The sequence below is a fragment of the Hippopotamus amphibius genome, chromosome 1, assembly GCF_030028045.1.
Source record: "Hippopotamus amphibius kiboko isolate mHipAmp2 chromosome 1, mHipAmp2.hap2, whole genome shotgun sequence".
In the NCBI taxonomy this organism is placed as follows: domain Eukaryota; kingdom Metazoa; phylum Chordata; class Mammalia; order Artiodactyla; family Hippopotamidae; genus Hippopotamus; species Hippopotamus amphibius.
Genome location: NC_080186.1, coordinates 105,010,175 through 105,026,452, shown reverse-complemented (window position 1 = coordinate 105,026,452; position 16,278 = coordinate 105,010,175).

Sequence of the window (16,278 nt, the reverse complement as noted above, 5' to 3'; positions counted from 1 at the left end):
ACTGTATTAAAAGACTGACACTTTCTAACAAACTTAACCATACACTTATTCCATGAGCCAGCAATCCTTCTCCTAGTGACAGAATGAAAACATCTGTTTCCCAAGAGACTAAGAATGCTCATAGCCAGTAAAGACTTTTGTAAAAATGTAATAAATAGTAACTATCTTCTCATTAAAAAAAAAAAAAAAAAAAGAATGCTCATAGCAGCTTTAGTCAGAAGTTGGAAATAGCTAAATTGTCCATCAACCAAGAAGGAATAATCATAATAACAAAAAACCTGTGCTATATTCATGCAACGGAATGCTACTCAGCATTATAAAAGAACAAATTGTTAATACAGCTAACAATATGGAACAATCACAAAACGTTATGTCGAGTGAAAAAATACAGACATAACAAAGTACTATTATATGATTATATATATACAAAGTTTTAAAGAAAGGCAAAACCAATCTGTGATGTTAGCAGTCATAATAGCTGCTGCCTTGGTGGAAGGATTGGCTGGGAAGGAGAAGGAGGGAATTTTCTGGGGTGATGGAAATGTTTTATATCTTGATCTGGTTTATTGTTACACAGAGGTATAGATTTATCACTTCTCTGTTCTGATCCCTTCCACTAAATTTCATGTTTATTGCTCAGAAGCAGAACTATTTAGATATAGGCATACCTTGTTTTATTGGGCTTTGCAGATGTAGTGCTTTGGCGGGGGGGCAGTTGGGTTTGCTTTTTGGGGTGTTTTGGTTTGTTGTTGTTTGTTTTTTGTTTTACAAATTGGAGGCTTGTGGCAACCCTACATCAAGCTAATCTATTGGCGCCATTTTTCCGACAGCTACTGCTCACTTCGTGTCTCTGCCACATTTTGGCAATTCTGGCAATATTTCAAACTTTTAAATTATTATTATATTTGTTAGGGTAATCTGTGATCAGTGAACTTTGATGTTACTATTATAATTGTTTTGGGGCACCACAAACTGTACCCATGGAAGACAGTGAACTTAATAAATACTGTGTGTGTCTGACTGTTCCACAGACTCACCATTTCCCCATCATCTCCAGTGAAGACTTAAATGATAAGAAAGGAAACTGCTTTATTGTTGATATGGAGAAATTTTTAGTAGTTTGGGTAGAAGATCAAACCAGTCACAAAATTTCCTCAAGTCAAAGCCTAATCCAGAGCAAGGCCCTAAGGTCTTCAATTCTCCAAAGTCTGAGAGAGGTGAGGAAGCTGCAGAAGAAATCTTGAAGCTACCAGAGGCTGGTTGCTGAAGTTTAAGGAAAGAAGCTGTCTTCATAACATAGAAGTGCAAGGTAAGGCAGCAAGTCCTGATGTAGAAGCTACAGCAAATTATCCAGAAGATCTAGCTAAGATAATTAATAAGTATAGCTACACCAAACAACAGATTTTCAATGTAGACAAAACAGCCTTCTGTTGGAAGAAGATGCCACCTAGGACTTTCATAGCTACAGAGGAGAAGTCAATGCCCTCCTTCAAAGCTTGAAAGGACAGGCTGACTCTTGTTAGGAGCTAATGAAGTTGGTAACTTCAAGTGGAAGCTAATGCTCATTGATCATTCAAAACACCCTAGAGCCCTTAAGAATTATATTAAATCTACACTGCCTCTCCTCTATAAATGAAACAACAAAGCCTGGATGACAGCACATCTGTTTACAACATGGTTTACTAAATATTTTAAGCCCACTGTTGAAAACTACTGCTCAAAAAAAGTATTTCTTTCAAAATACTACTGCTTATTAACTATGCACCTGGTCACCCAAGAGCTTTGATGGAGATGTACAATGAGATAAATGATGTTTTCATGCCTGCTAACACAAAGTTCATTCTGTAGCCCACTGAGCACAGGGAACTCTGCTCAATATCATGTAACAACCTAAATGGGAAAATAATCTGAAAAAGAATAGATATATGTATATATATAATTGAATCACTTTGGTCTACACCTGAAACTAACAAAATATTGCTAATCAACTATACTCTAATAAAAAATAAAAAGTTAAAAAAGAAGTAATTTTAACATTCAAGACTTATTACTTAAGAAATACACTTTGTAAGGCTATAGCTGCCATAGATAGTGATTCCTCTGATTGGTCTGGGCAAAGTAAATTGAAAATCTTCTGGAAAGGATTCACCATTCTAGATGGCATTAAGAACATTTACGATTCATGGGAAGAGGTCAAAATATCAATATTAACAGAAGTTTGAAAGAAGTTGATTCCAGCCCTTACAGATGACTTTGAGAGGTTCAAGACTTCAGTGAAGGAAGTAATTGCATATGTAGTGAAAACAGCACGAGAACTAGAATTAGAAGTAGAGCCTGAAGATGTGATGGAATTGCTACAATTTCATGATAAAACTTAGATGGATGAGGAGTTGCTTCCTATGGATGAGTAAATAGAGTGGTTTCTTGAGATGGAATCTACTCTTGGAGATGGTGCTATGAAGATTGTTGATATGACAACAGATTCAGAATATTACATAAACTTAGTTGATAAAGCAGTGGCAGAGTTTAAGATGATTGATTCCAATTTTGAAAGAAGATTTACTGTGGGTAAAATACTATCAAGCAGCATTGCATGCTACAGAGAAATGATTGGTGAAGGAAGAGCCAATGTGGCAAACTTCATTCTTTCTTATTTTAAGAAATTGCCACAGTGGCCCCAGCCTTCAGCAACCACTACCCTGATCAGTCAACCACCATCAATACTGAGGCAACCCTCCACCAGCAAAAAGATTATGACTCACTGAATGCTCAGATGCTGGTTAGCATGTTTTAGTAACAAAGTACTTTTTAATTAGGTATGTACACTGTATTTTAGATGTAATGTTATTGCACACCTAATAGACTGCAGTGTAGTGTAAACATAACTTTTCTGTGCACTGGGAAACAGAAAAATTCATGTGACTTGCTTTATTGTGGTATTTGCTTTACTGTGGTGATCTGGAACAGAACCCACAATATCTCCAAGGTATGCCCGTATATGTTTTATGTTTCCATTCTACTAATCAATGTTCTTAGGGTCTTAATGTCCACCTCAATTTGCTTATCAAGGTAATGTCTTTGAAGACAACCCCCTCAAGAATGAATTATAGTACCTGCTATTTTTGCAATCTTTTCACACCTCCACATATGCATAAACTATTCAGAAAATATAGAAAATGGAAGCTAACATATATTATGTATCTTCTATGTGTTAAGCACTGTCCTGGAGATTTTAATATATTGAGTGCGGTTCAGCAAACATGTTTTGAGCACCACTCAAGTGCCAGACACACAGATAGAGATAAAATCACATCCCTGTTCTTGAGCGTGGCATCCTCGCCCACAAATAAATAATTTCCACATAATGAAGGAAATATTATTACAAAGAAAGTGTTGCTTTGGGGCAGGGTTCATAGAGGAGATAAAGCCTGGGCTGAATGTATTGAAGGATGAAGAAGAGACCTTTTCAATTTACAATTCTGTGGCATAACTTTCATTGCACTTCTTGAGCAAATCAGCTGATGCTTTGTAGCTGGCAGAGTTTGTCACAAATATAGACAATATATTTCCCAGGAGATGTGAAAAAGGAGAGATTGCTCCATACCACCTCTCCCCTATATTGGAGCTGAGTGGGTGGCCATACACTCTACTGTCCTCAAGACAAGAGTTTCTCCAGACCAACTGTAAAAGTTAATGAACACCTCTTCAGTGACTCATTTCCTCTCTCCCACTGATAGGATTTGTTCCAGTATCATGGGATATTACAGGGCTTGCTTGCAGCAGCACTCAATATCTCCACCAAATATAATCAGACAAAGTCCAAGGCTGTAAAAATTTTCACCCTAGGGGGGCAAGGAGGAACTCTTTGATAATTTCTTAAAATAATGAGTGGTTTATGCTGTTTTCTTAGGATTTAAGATTGGAAAACATTTCAAGACTCACCTTCTCATTATATAGTCACTTCAGATTTTTCCAAATCACTCTACCAGACTTTGTTTTTTACATTCTCCTAAAGCAGCTTTTTAAAAAATCCCTTTCTCTGATCATTCCATTAGGTGCTCCTTACTCCGCTGCCCTTGCCTAACTGAGGTTCTTTTTTCATGCCAGTTTAATAGTACTGAAATGTTTAGCTGTGAAAAAGTAATTGGGGGACTTCCCTGGTGGTGCAGTTGTTAAGAATCTGCCTGCCAATGCAGGGGACACAGATTCAATCCCTGGTCTGGGAAGATCTCACATGCCACAGAGCAACTAAGCCCATACACCACAGCTACTGAGGCTGCACTCTGGAGTTTGCAAGCCACGGCTACTGAGCCCATGTGCTGCAACTACTGAAGCCCTCACTCCTAGAGCCCATGCTCCACAGCAAGAGAAGCCACCACACTGCAGTGAAGAGTAGCCCCCACTCACCCCAACTAGAGAAAGCCCACATGCAGCAAGGAAGACCCATTGCAGCCAAAAATAAATAAATAATAAAAATTGTAGTAATAATAATAATAATTGGCTTTTTCAAAAAACTTCCAGTAGGCATCAAGAGTAAAGTATGAAACTACTTATTAGTTAAAAAGGGTACTGAGTTGCTGTCATAATAAAGCTGGAGACAGTTTATGCTCGAGTCAAATGACCAAGCAGTGAAAACTCTACAATTTGACTCAAAATGGAGTTCATTGGTTATTTGAAGAAGGCAAAAGGATCACTCCCATCCAAGCTTCAATCAGGGAAATAAGTTAGAGAACATCCTGCAGATATGATGAAAATTTCTTATGAAAGTGTAACTGAAATGTCAACTTGGCAATCTAATTAAATTTGACTCAAATCCAATTTCTACAGCTTTCCTCCAAAACTTCTCACAATTCCTTCAAGTTCTCAGGGTTTACTTCTATGAAGTTGCTCTCCATTTCTAAGTGTCCTCAAAAATAAGAACAGAAGAGAGCAGACAGCACCATCAAGCACTATCAGCAGTATTTCATCTTGTGGAACTGAAAACCACAGCCACAGAAAGACAGAGAAAGTGAAAAAGCAGAGGACTTTGTACCAGATGAAGGGACAAGATAAAACACCAGAAAAACAACTAAATGAAGAGGAGATAGGCACTCTTACAGAAAAAGAATTAAGGATAATGATGGTGAAGATGATCCAGGACTTTGAAAAAAGACTGGATGCAAAGATAGAAAAGTTTACCAAAGACCTAGAAGAATTAAAGAGCAAACAAACAGAGATAAGCAACACAATAACTGAAATGAAAAATACACTAGAAGGAACCAATAACAGATTAACTGAGGCAGAAGGGCGAATAAGTGACCTGGAAGACAGAATGGTGAAAATCACTGATGCAGAAAAGAATAAGGAAAAAAGAATGAAAAGAACTGAAGACAGCCTAAGAAACCTCTGGGACAATGTTAAACGCACCAACATTCGCATTATAGGGGTCCCAGAAGGAGACGAGAGAGAGAAAGGACCCGAGAAAATATTGGAAGAGATTATAGTTGAAAATTTCCCTAACATGGGAAAGGAAATAGCTACCCAAGTCCAGGAAGCACAGAGAGTCCCAGGCAGGATACAACCAAGGAGAAACATGCCAAGACATATAGTCATCAAATTGACAAAAGTTAAAGACAGAGAAAAGTTATTAAAAGCAACAAGGGAAAAACGACAAATAACATGCAAGGGAACTCCCATCAGGTTAACAGCTGATTTCTCATCAGAAACTCTGCAAGCCAGAAGGGAATGGCATGATATATTTAAAATGATGCAAGGGAAGAACCTACAACCAAGAATACTCTACCCAGCAAGGATCTCCTTCAGATTCGATGGAGAAATCAAAAGCTTTACAGACAAGCAACAGCTAAGAGAATTCAGCACCACCAAACCAGCCCTACAACAAATGCTAAAGGAACTTCTCTAAGCAGGAAACATAAGAGAAGAAAAGGACCTACAGAAACAAAAACAAAACAATTAAGAAAATGGTATTAGGAACATACATATCAATAATTACCTTAAATGTAAATGGACTAAATGCCCCAACCAAAAGACACAGACTGGCTGAATGGATACAAAAACAAGACCCATATATATGCTGTCTCCAAGAGACCCACTTCAGACCTAGGGACACATACAGACAGAAAGTGAGGGGGTGGAAAAAGATATTCCAAGCAAATGGAAATCAAAAGAAAGCTGGAGTAGCAATAGTCACATCAGATCAAATAGACTTTAAAATAAAAAATGTTACAAGAGACAAGAAAGGACACTACATAAAGATCAAGGGATCCATCCAAGAAGAAGAGATAACAATTACAAATATATATGCACCCAATATAGGAGCACCTCAATAGAAAAGGCAAATGCTAACAACTATGAAAGAGGAAATGCAAGGCAGAAATAGAGACACAGATGTAGAGAACAAATATATGGACACCAAGTGGGGAAAGCGGGGAGGGTTGGGGGGTGATGAATTGGGAGATTGGGATACCAAATTGTACACTCTAAATATATGCTGTTTATTGTCTGTTAACTGTATCTCAATAAAAGTTCTAAGAAGAAAATAAGAACAAATTCTCTTTTGTTTCATATCAATCTTCTTCTAAAAGAAATCCACTCCCATCTTCTTGGCCTTTCCTGTCCAATGTGGTAGCCACTAACCACATGTAGCTGTTTAAATTTAAATTAATTGACAAATATTAAATAAAATTAAAAAATTCATCTCTTCAGTCTCACTAGCCATATTTCAAGTGCTCCATGGCCATATGTGGTTGGTGGCTACTGCACTGATAGCACAGTTTAGGAGATAATTCATTATTGCACAAAATCTTATGGGGCATTTGTCCTAGTGAGTCATGAATTGATGAGCCCTTACTGAATATTTATGGATATATGTCTAGAGGTCATATTTCTATTTTCCATCAGAAAATTCACTTTGATCTAAGCATTTTTAACTATGCTTCTCTTTTCAGAAATGCACCATCCATCTATAGAGATACATCAGTGTGTAAGTTTCCACTTGGAGGAGTTTCTTAGGAAGCCAAGTAGAGTCATTACATAGATGACAGTAAGATGCTTTCAAGTGTGTTTAGAGCATGAATTCTTCCAAGAGAAGAAATAAAACATTCCTCCCCTGAAAAAGCAGTAAATGTCAAAAAATAAACAAAAAACAAACAACAAATAAAAGTTAAGTGAAGCTTTTGTCTGGGAAAAAGAAAGATATGGCTGAACTTGTTTGTTCTCTAGAAGAAAACATCTATGAAGAAAAGGGGTAGGTTTGAAAACAACTACTCTTTCTTAGGTTGCTGGTCAGATTAGCACTAAAATATCCTGAGCATAAGGTTATGGAGATGAGGTAGGCATGAATCCAGACCTGAAGTAGCTAAAAGATTTATTAGGAAGACAGGCAGAAAAGAGAATTTTTTTAAGCTCTTTATTGGAATATATTTGCTTTACACTCTTGTACCAGTTTTTGAGGTATACCAAAGTCAATCAGCTGTGTTTATACATATATCCCCATATCCCCTCCCTCCCGTGACTCCCCCCCCCTTTCTTTCCTGGCCCTCTAAGGCATCACCCGTCATCGAGTTGATCTCCCTCTGTTATACAGAAACTTCCCACTAGCTATCTATTTTACATTTGGTAGTATATCTATGTCTATGCTACTCTCTCACTTCGTCCCAGCTTCTTCTTCACCCCCCACCCCAGCCCTGGGTCCTCAAGTCCATTCTCTACATCTGTATCTCCACTCTTGCCCTGTCCCTGGGTTTATCAGTAACATTTCTTCAGATTCCATATATATGAGTTAGCATACGGTATTTGTTTTTCTCTTTCTGACTTACTTCACTCTGTATGACAGACTCTAGGTCTATCCACCTCATGACATATAGCTCCATCTCATCCCTTTTTATAGCTGAGTAATATTCCATTATATATATATGCCACATCTTCTTCATCCATTCATCTGTTGATGGACATTTAAGTTGCTTCCATGTCCTGGCTATTGTAAATAGTGCTGCAATCATTATGGTACATGTTTCTTTTTGGATTATGGTTTTCTCTGGGTATATGCCCAGGAGTGGGATTACTGGGTCATATGGTAGTTCCATTTTTAGTTTTTTAAGGAACCTCCAAACTGTTTTCCATAGTGGCTGTACCAGCTTACCTTCCCACCAACAGTGCAAGGAGAGTTCCCTTTTCTCCACACCCTCTCCAACATTTATTGTTTCTAGATGTTTTGATGATGGCCATTCTGACCAGTGTGAGGTGATACCTCATTGTGACTTTGACTTGCATTTCTCTAATGATTAGTGATGTTGAGCATCTTTTCATGTGTTTGTTGGCCATCTGCATGTCTTCTTTGGAGAAATGTCTATTTAGGTCTTCCGCCCATTTGTGGATTGGGTTATTTGCTTTTTTGGTATTAAGCTGCATGAGTTTCTTGTATATTTTGGAGATTAATCCTTTGTGCATTGCTTCATTGGCAAGTATTTTCTCCCATTCTGAGGGCTGCCTTCTTGTCTTGTTTGTGGTTTCTTTCGCTGTGCAAAAGTTTTAAGTTTCACCAGGTCTCATTTGTTTATTCTTGATTTTATTTCCATGATTCTAGGAGGTGGGTCCAAGAGGATCTTGCTTTGATGTATGTCATAGAGTGTTCTGCCTATGTTTTCCTCTAGGAGTTGTATAGTGTCTGGCCTTCCATTTAGGTCTTTAATCCATTTTGAGTTTATTTTTTTGTATGGTGTTAGGAAGTGTTCTAATGTCATTCTTTTACATGTAGCTGTCCAATTTTCCCAGCACCACTTATTGAAGAGGCTCTCTTTTTTCCGTTGTATATTCTTGCCTCCTTTGTCAAAGATAAGGTGCCAATATGTGCTTGGGTTTACCTCGGGTTCTCTATCCTGTTCCATTGATCTACCTTTCTATTTTTGTGCCAGTACCATACTGTCTTGATCTCTGTGGCCTTGTAGTATAGTTTGAAGTCAGGAAGCCTAATTCCACCAAGTCTGTCTTTCCTTCTCAAGATTGCTTTGGCTATTCCGGGTCTTTTGAGTTTCCATACACATCGTAAGAGTTCTTGTTCTAGTTCTGTGAAAAATGCCATTTGTAATTTGATAGGGATTGTGTTGAATCTGTAAATTGCTTTGGGTAAGATAGTCATTTTCACAATATTGATTCTTCCAATCCAGGAACATGGTATGTCCCTTCATCTGTTTGTATTGTCTTTGATTTCTTTCATCAATGTCTTATAGTTTTCTGCATACAGATCTTTTGCCTCCTTAGGCAGGTTTATTCCTAGGTATTTTATTCTTTTTGTTGCAATGGTAAATGGGAGAGTTTCCTTAATTTCTCTCAGAAAAGAGAATTTAAATACAGGCATGTGGTGGTATGTGAGTACAGGAGAGGTATTTCTGCTGTCAGAGTAGAATATGGTAAAGCTTCCAAAAGGAAGTTGTGAACCAAACCAAACTGAGTCATTGTTGGAAGCTACTGCAGAATGGGGATTGGATTGATTCTCTTTAACTTTTTCTTACCTCTTGTTCCCTTCCCCACTGCACCTACACACACACACAGACACACACGCACATACATCCTTGCACTCAATAGCATTCAACGTTTATTGAGTTAATTAATTAAAAGATGATTAAATATGACCAAAGAAAAAGAACATTGCACAAATAGGAATGACATGAAAAGAAGCATGGAGGCTTGACCTTGTATAATGTAGTCCAAGAAATATCAACTAGTGGGGTTTTTTTGTTTGTTTTGTTTTTTCTTTAAGAACTTTTATTGAGATACAATTGACATACAATAAACTGCATATATTTAAAGTGTGCAATATGATTTTTTTTTCTTATTAGTAATGTGTATATGGCAATCCCAATCTCCCAATTCATCCCCCCCTGTCCCCCGCTTTCCCCACTTGGTGTCCATATGTTTGTTCTGTAGATCTTTGTCTCTATTTCTGCCTTGCAAACCCGTTGATTTGTACCGTTTTTCTATATTCCACATCTATGTGTTAATATACGACATTTGTTTTTCTCTTTCTGACTCACTTCATTCTGTATGACAGTCTCTAGTTCTATCCATGTCTCTACAAATGTCCCAATTTTGTTCCTTTTTACAGCTGAGTAGTATTCCATTGTATATGTGTACCACATCTTCTTTATCCATTTATCTTCAACTTGTGGTTTTGGGGGAGCACAAAACTGAGTTGATGGAGTGTCAGTGCAGGAGGCTGGAGTAACAAAAGGGGACTAAGACTGGGAAGGTTTTTCCTAATTTGCTAAATGTTTGGATTGAGGTGAGGCTCAATTTTAATATTTCACCATGAATGTAACATCAGGTTTGCATTATACAAATGATTCTCTGGAAATACATACACTCAAATTAAAATTTTCTAATAATGTCTAAATTTAATCAGCACCAGATCTTAGAACATTTTAACTTCATTCCAAACTCTAACTCTAGCTGTTATTGTCTGGTATTTTAGTTCTGGTTTGTATTAAAAAATAAAGTTACATTAATCATATTCCAAACATTATTATAATTATTATTTACAGTCAATACATATTTCTTTATCATGCCACATTCTTTTTTGGGGGAATCATTTTATTTTTTGCCAAAGGATATGCTTGAGGAGTGCTTTCAATAAGGGTCCATGGACAGTAACTTTCTAAATTCTTGTAATTTTAATGTCTTTTTTTCAGGTTCCCCCTTAATGATTGGTTGGCTGGGTAAAAATTCCAGGTTGAAAGTTGTTTCCTTTCACACTTAAAGCCACCTGTCTTCCATTTTTATTTCTTCAGTATGGTGCCATTGGATTCTGATCCTTGTTCTTTTGCAGGTAATTGTTCCTTATTTGTGGTTTCAGGGTTATCTCTTGCCAAATTTCATGTAAGGTGTGTCTACATTTAGAAAATTTTCAAATAATTCTACTCACTATTGACTGGACCCTTTCAATTCAGATATTTCTGCAGTCCTCTATGTTCTTACATCCCAAACTTTTGTGTGGGTTCTCTCAATATCCACTTTTGGAGCTAACTAATGGGGGAATTCAGTGAAAGACCTCTTAAAGTCCTATAAGCATGTAATTCTCTTGTCTAATCTTCTCCTCTTTCCTCTTTCATCTCAAGACTTAAAATCTTTATATGGTGGCATGGAGATAGCAGAGTAAGCATTAGGAGAGGGTAAGATCTCCCTAAACACATATTTTGTCAAAACTTTTGTCTCTGACATCTGGACCGGTGCTTTTGAACTTAAAATTCTTAGAGTTAATATCTTTGTTCTCTCTAGTGCCATGAAACAATGGTGATTCCCATCCAGCTGCCTAAAGGGGAGGGGGTTTGTGTTTAACAGGTAGTTTAAAAAATAAAAATTGTCTGATAGTATCTTTCCACATACAGTTAGGAAACTGAGGCTCAAAGAGTTTCAGGAGCATGGCCAATGTTACACAGTGAGTGGGTAACAGAATTAGGCCCTGAACCAAGATCCTATGGAAGCCAAACCTTGTGCTCTTTCCCCAGAGCATCTTCAGGATGGCAGATGTTCTCTAAAATATACTTTGTAAACCATGGAACCATTACCTTCTCCTGTCTTTTTGGAATGGCTGGAAAAATCTGATGACAAAGGCATCATAAAAAGAACACTGAACTGGGAGTAAGGAAGCCTGGTTTCTCATATCAGCTTCACTCCAACTAGCTATGAATTGAACCAGTCAGAGTGCTTCTCTGGGCCTCAGGTTCCTCATCAGTAGAACAAAAGAGTCAGACTTGATAAACACCATTATCCTTTCCAGCCTTAAAGTTCTAGCCTATTGAGGTTCTCATGTAGTTAAGGTTCAATAATCTCCGACACCTACAACATGGTTTAATCCTTTGTTATCTACACTTGTGACCCTTTCCAAATAGGCTATTTTTTAATAAGACTGTGATTCAACAAATGGAAAGCTAGATTGGGGGTCAGAAGGCTTGGGATCAACATCCAACTCTACCACTGACTATCACGTTGAACCTGGGCAGGCATCCTAATCTCTCCCTAATATTGGGTTTCTTGGGTATGAAATGGAGTGATGAATGCCCTACATCGCTCCCAGGGATTCTGTTAGGATCTCATTTGATGACTTAGGTGAAAACATTTTATTGTAAAATATTGTATCAATGCAAGCTATTCTGACACAGCTGCTCTGTGTTAGAACAAAATTTCAGTGCCTTCTTCCTCAGGAACAGGGAAGGATGAGTTCAAGTGGATATTTAGGGAAGAAAATATGTGCTAAGGGTGATGGGGTTGGTGCTTTAGAGAGTAAAGTATTCCTCAAGCACACTACAAGGGTACATAACCTATGTCCAGCCCTGATGGACAATCCTTTCTGCAAAGATAGAAACATCATGATTCTCCAGTTGAAGCAGGGCATCTGTATAGAAAAAAAGGAGAAACAAAGGAAATCAACAATACAAATGGATAAAAAGAGAGAGAAAAGAAAAAGTACATAAAGGGAGAGGAAGATGGGCTTACAACAGATGTCGATGGAAATAATCAATAGACAATATATAATAGGAGTAGAAAAGAGTTTTATTTGAGCCAAATTGAGGACGATAGCCCAGGAGACACAGATTCAAGAAGTGCTTGAATTGTGTTCTGCTAGACTACAAATGGGGGAGGCTTATAAAGGCAAAAATTGCAAAGTTACATGTTTTTTGTCAAGATTATAATTGGAGCTGGTGAGAAGTAAGGGTGTTTGTTAAGAGTCCTAAATGGTTGCATAGTTACAAGGAGAGACATTGAAGTCATGAGGTTGCAGATATGATATTGAGGTCATATCTGGCAGCTGGCAGCAGATATTAATTTGAGAGCAGCTGGTGGTGTCCTTGATTCTACTACAGTTGAGAAAAGTCAAGTTCTCAGGGGTGAATGAAGGAACATGTCTGAAACCACATCCACAATGGCCACCCAGCTTCATTTTGGATGCCTGAACCACAGTTCAGGTATTTTTGATTTTTAAATGCATTCTTTAATTTAATGGTTAAAGCAGATGTGTAATGCATGTTTAATAGATAACGAACAGGCTGTTCTAGTTCACATAAACTTTAAGTTAAATCATGTATAAGCCAGAATGACTTTCCCATCCTTCAATATGTGAAAATTTCCTCAAATCACAAATTACAGGATATTGCTAACTTTGATAATGTGGGATATACAAAAAAAGATTCTGTTTGCAATTAGGGAGAGGTTCTCTTGGCTAATTAAAACACAACTTAGATGTATTCTCAGTTCATATCTATCTCATACAGTTTACTTTGTAGATAAGACTTTTATGGATGACTATTTATTTTATTGGTAAAGAACATTAATGTTGGATGATTAAAGCAAACGTCATATAATTCCTGAGGCAAGAAGATATAAGAACTTTGGAAATTGCCTGGGATCTCTAAGGACGCTGAAGAAGGCAGGGGTCCTCAGAGCCTTGAATGCCAACCAGGTAATCCTCCACGCAGTTGAGGGCAGAGGGGTCTCTTTGAACATCTGTTTTCCTTTGCCAGCTTTTAACTGGGCCAGAAAGGACAAATTATAGCTCGAATGAGATTAGTTGTGCTTGTGTTGCTGTTTTCTTTCATTTGAATTACTTATTTTCTTTCTTCTCTTACAAAGAACATTGGCTTTGGTGTCAAATAGCATTGGGTTAAGTTGTGGCTCTGCATTCTAGCAGCTGAGAAACTGTAGGATAGATACTTAATCTTCATGAACTTCAGGGTCTTCATATGTAAAATAAGCTAATGATACCTGCAATGCAGCCTAGTCATGGGGATTAAATTGGGTGACATGGAAGCATTCAATGAATGTCAGTTCGTTAAGATTTGTTTATAGATTACAGTAGTTCCCCCCTTATCCTCTGTCGCTTTCCAAAGTTTGGTACCTTCAGTCAAATGGGGTGAGAAAATATCAAGTGGAAAACTCCAGAAATAAAAAATTGGTAAGTTATAAATTGTGCCATGCTCTGTTCTGAACAGCGTGATGACATCTAATGCTATCCTGCTTCTTCCCACCCAGGAGGTAAGTCATTCCTTTGTCCAGCGTACCGCACAGCCCCTCGACCTGCACCCTCCCTTAGTATAGATAAAAGCATAGTATATATAGGGTTCTGTACGACCCCCCATTGCAGGGCATCCACTGGGGGTCTTGGCACGTATTCCCTGCAGATAAGGGGGGATTGCTGTATTAAAGAAGATGCAGTACCTCCCTTCCCCCAGACAGGTGGCTTGACAGAGAAGTTTTTACTATTGGTGTTTTGAGAGGGGTGCAGGACATTGAAAATACCTCTATCACTTTTGGAAGGGAGGCTCCTCAGAGAATTTAACTACAGGGTTAATACCATAATAAAAAAGGAGAGAGGAGTCATCACAGGCTCACACTTTTCACTCTTTTGTTTCCTCTTTATTAACACTGTGTCAGTGTCCACATGGACCTTAATATGGACTTAATCTTTAGATTCACCCAGCAAAGTTTCCATTTCAAATATTTTGTTCCATCATTTCCTTTAAGCAATCTATTATTTGAGAGTGGGAACATGTATGCTAATTTGAGGATCATAAAGTATGCTCAAATAAAAATGCAATGAATTATTCATCTTAATAATTATTTGGGGAAAAATCTTGGGCCCAATCCCATGCTTACACTAAAGCAATTGCCAGATGGATGAAAACAGAAGAGAATATGTGTATTTTAATCTTATGGAGATAGCAATGGTCAGTTTTTCAAATATAAATTCCAAAAGTTATAAAGGGGATGATACCTATGACAATTTTTGAAATTTTCAGTAGGGCAAAAATATAAACAAGAGAAAACATAAACTGGGAAATATTCTTAGTAACATATGAAAGACAATAAGTATACAAAGAAAGCCCTCTAGGTTCCTCAGAAAAAAGATAATCAGGCGCTTCCTAGGTGGTGCAGTGGTTAAGAATCCACCTGTCAATGCAGGGGGCACGGGTTCAATCCCTGCTCCAGGAAGATCCCACATGCCGTGGAGCAACTAAGCCCGTGAGCCACAACTATTGAGCCTGCGCTTTAGAGCCTGTGAGCCACAACTATTGAGTCCATGTGCTGCAACTACCGAAGCCCACGCGCCTAGAGCCTGTGCTCCGCAACAAGAGAAGCCACGGCAATGAGGAGCCCGCACACCACAACAAAGAGTAGCCCCCACTCACCGCAACTGAAGAAAGCCCACACACAGCAAAAAAAGAAAAAAGAAAAAAGATCATCAATCCAACAGAAAACTGTGCCATGCTGTAAACCAAAAATTCCCAAAAGAAATTTTAGAAGCTAATCATTGCATAAAAAGACATTCAACTTTATTAATATTTTTAAAATGAAGTTTTTCTTTAATATACCAAAATTAGCAAGAAAAAAATTTGACAAATCAGGTGTTCGTGAAGCGTTGGGGAAACCAGCGTTCCTGTGCTCTATAGCATTAGAATAGACACACAGTGCAGCCCATTCAGGGGACATTTTAGCCAAGAGTATCAAAGTGACAACGCGTGTTCTATGAAACTACAACCCTATGTACATGAATTTATAGGAAAGACAATCAAAACTGCAAAGTTGAGAATGGGCTGGAGGACACGGGGTTCGGGGGACGGGGGGCGAAGGGGAAGCTGGGACGAAGTGAGAGAGTAGCATAGACATATATATACTACCAACTGTAAAATAGATAGCTAGTGGGAAGTTGCTGTATAACAAAGGGAGATCAACTCGATGATGGGTGATGCCTTAGAGGGCCGGGACGGGGAGGGTGGGGCGGAAGTCACGGGAGGGAGGGGATATCGGGATATGTGTATAAATAGAGCTGATTGACTTTGGTATACCTCAGAAGCTGGTACAAGAGTGTAATGCAATTATATTCCAAAAAAGAGCTTAAAAAAAAACTGCAAAGTTATGTGAGTGGAAGAGGGTTTATTACAATCAAGCCATTTCTGAGAGACAAAATCAGGTTACAGAACTCTATGACTCTGTTTTTATAAAACTATATAAACACACACACCTTCATAGAAAGATGTTGATAAGCTATTCACTCAATTGTTTCTCTGGGAGATGGGATTGACTTCCTATTTTCTAGTTTTTCATTGATCTTCTAATAATTCATGTACCATTTTGTGACTGGAAAAGATAACAAAGTTATTTACTTTTTTAAAAAATGTGGTTATCATCCAAGTGTAGAGGAAAGCAGGTTGAACTGAAGTCAGGAAATATCATTGTAGCTGTGTGACAATGAGTAAATGACTTCATACCCATCGATCTCAGGTTTTC